Source organism: Parasteatoda tepidariorum, chromosome 7 (genome assembly GCF_982258835.1).
Source record: "Parasteatoda tepidariorum strain Cologne lab strain chromosome 7, Ptep-v5.0, whole genome shotgun sequence".
In the NCBI taxonomy this organism is placed as follows: Eukaryota; Metazoa; Arthropoda; class Arachnida; order Araneae; family Theridiidae; genus Parasteatoda; species Parasteatoda tepidariorum.
This window is the reverse complement of record NC_141761.1, coordinates 80,167,457-80,171,001: the sequence shown is the minus strand read 5'-3', so window position 1 is coordinate 80,171,001 and position 3,545 is coordinate 80,167,457.

Below are 3,545 nucleotides of genomic sequence, written 5' to 3'. Positions count from 1 at the left end.
ATAGGTTCATGCTACAACAAAGCGGCACGTGTAACTTGAGTTATTTTTTGCTGGTGTCTCATCAGTGCTGCATGTTTAATTGTGCTTACAGTCAGATACAAGGGTTGCTATTTATATTTCTTGCCTAATAATGAAAAAACAAATATGTAGGATCGAAATTGGTTTTATTGTTTTTCAAAATATTCTCCATGATGATCAATACACTTTTGTATGCGTTTGAACCAATTTTCAAAGCACTTTTTCCAGTCCGATTGAGGTAACTCCAAAACATGCGTTTTGAATGCATCAACCGCTTCTTCGGGGGTCGAAAATCGTTGTCCACGTAATTTATTTTTGATGTGTGGGAATAAGAAGAAGTCATTGGGTGTCAAATCAGGGCTGTACGGCGGATGACCCATCAGTTCGATCTTTCGCTCCGTCAGAAATGCCTTTGTTTGAGTCGATGTGTGAGAGCTCGCATTGTCATGATGAAGAATGATTCGCCTGTTCTGCTTTTTTCGAATTTCTCCGATGACTTCTGGCAAACAAATGGTCGTGTACCATTCAGAACTGACCGTCCTGCGTTGCTCTTACACCACTGTTGCCACATGACCGTTAATGCCGAAGAAACAGGCTACCATTTGTTTCGATGTGCTTCTTCCTCGAACAACTTTTGTTGGTTTTGCCTCGTCTTGTAAGACCCATACAGTTGATTGCTGTTTTGTTTCCAGTTCATATGCATAGATCCATGATTCGTCACCTGTGTAGATGTTATGCACAACCTTTGATGTACCTTGAACGTATTTTTCCAACATTTCCTTGCACCAATCGACACGAGCCTTTTTTTGAGCGTTTGTCAGATTATGCGGGATCCAACGCGAACAAATTTTTTTTACGCTCAAATGTTCATGCAATATTTCATTAGTCATACTAATGTCCAAAGACGCCTCTATCTCACGGTATGTCACATGACGATCTTGCTTTATCAGTTCACGCACAGTATCGATCTTTTCTGGCACAACAACGGATTTTGGACGACCTGCACGAGATTCGTCCTGGATCGAACATCGACCACGATTAAATTCGTTATACCAATTTTTTACAGTGCTGTAGGATGGCGCTTTATCGCTGAATAAAGAATTATAAGTTCATCGAAGTACTCTTGTCTTGACAATCCACGTCGAAGGTTATGAAAAATAATGGCACGAAAATGTTCACGATTCAATTCCATTTTTTGAAAGAGAAGAACTTTTCAATTTACTGTCAAATGAAGCTATAATGGTAAATCGTCTGCTGAATTTATGTTTAAAAATATCAAACTTTCGATTAAAATTGTCTGCGGTCGCCTAGCAACACTTACTGTTGCCAAGGCCAGAAATATAAATAGCAACCCTCGTATTCAATATTTAACAACATCTCTGCAGAGGCGATGTTAAGCAAATTTTCTTTCAGGTGTTAATTAATATGCTGAAGAAAACTGAAAATTTGTGACTTTTTAATGTTAGTTGCACTTTTTATTTATTCACAGAAGCATTTTTTTTCAACTAATAGCTGCTTTAAATAATTGCTTCAAATTACCTAGTGTATGTAACTTATTTCATTTAGTACCTATTACCAAAATTGATTAAGCATCATTGGGGTCATTAATTGTTTGGCAAATTTAACGCTTCTCATTAACCGATTAGTACTATTTATTCAGTAATATTGCTTTCAGCATAGCTTATTTTAAATTCCAATCAGTAATTACTAAAATTAATTAAACATCAATAATAATACGGTGATACCTTATATTCTTCTAAACGGTTTAGTATCATTTCTCTATTAATTTCGATTTATATTACATAGCACGTTTTAATTTTTTATTTCAATTACTATTTATTACCAAAATTAAATTAATTTAGCGTCGATAATAGATTAGATTTTTACGTTTCCCTTATACGAATTAGTTCCATTTTACCTTTAACCTCCTTTTTACTACAGAACTTATTTATTTCAATTTGAACCCATTACTAAAATTAATTAAGCCACATTAGAGTCAATAGTTTAGCAATTTTTCAAGATTCACTCAAAAGAATAAGTACTTTTTTCCATTAATTTTGCTTTCTAGAACACAGTTATTTTTTAAATTAAATTATTATCTAATAACAAATTTAGTCAAACATCATTAGCGTCATTAAAAGTATGGCAAACTGTTATGTATCTCCTTTACGAATTAGTACTAATTTAATACCTAACTTTTTATTTCAATTACTGTCGTTTTTAAGTTATTTAGTTTTATAGATTCAAATTTTAAAACGTATTTACAAGCAAAATAATAGCCTGATAAAAAATAAAATATTAACAAATAAAGATATTTTTAAAGCATATCTACAAATTAATGAAAGGACAACAATTTACTGAAATTAAATTACAAGAAAAAAATATGATTTATGAAAGAACAAATTGAAATCTTAAAATAATTATAGAAAATATAATATTATTAATAGAATTCGTAAAAAATCGATAATTGTTCAAAGATATACTCAGTGTATAATAAAAATATAAACACAAAATGGCGAAATAGCGTCACCTCAAACTTTTCCCGGTGGATCCATATATTTCTTTTCTGAGCATGCGCGAAAACTGCAGCTGTCGCTCCAGTGTGTGGCCTGCCTGAAACAAAGTTCTATCATTTCTTTCTTTTTTTTTTTTTTTTTTTAACTTCATGGCCATTGTTATCACTTTTTAAATATAAAAACCATTAATTTATATTTAAATTATTATTTTTTTATACTTAAAATATTATTTTTTATATCTATTAATTCAATTTATTTCAAAATGTTGTATTTCGCATACATTATTATTACGCGGTTTCATATTTATGAAATATTTTTACGACCTATCGCTCAAATTTATTAAGTAATTAAAAATATTTAATAACTAAAAACATAAAACAATTATTTATATTATATTTATTTTCTAAGAATACTTTTTGGATAAAAGAGTTTTAAAACCCGAACTTAGGACAGCTACGCGGACTTTAGTATCCCGCAAATATTTGTTTAAGGTTGTTTTTCGAAGACTTCCTTCGTCGTAATATGAAATTATGCTTTTTTGCGAATGATATGTTCCTTTTTATAACTACTGTGAGTTTGCAACTGTTACTTATGACTGTTAGGCCTAATTTAGCCAGCGGTTAGGTCTAAATCAGCCTAAAGCCAGCGCCATCGGATTGAAAATGGTGCAAAATGCCAATATGGAGAAAAGCCACAGTTCTGTGAAAATGAAAAGCTTTTGAGGTCTAATTTCTTAATATTTAATAACTTACTAAAATGTTGCAATACCTGGGTTCAGAAAAATTTGAAAAACACTGAGAATAAGGCAGTAATTAGGATAATTTTCACGTGGGTGGAAAAATGCCGCCAATTTGGCAATTTTCAAAAAAAATTAATAACTTATAAAATATTTAAGTTATTTGTCTGTTCTAGGGCCCTGATAGTTCTTTGTGACAAGATTATACATGTAGTTTAAAATCATTGCATTGCTTCAAGTGTACGGCACTTAATCTATGGCTTTTTTATTTTCCT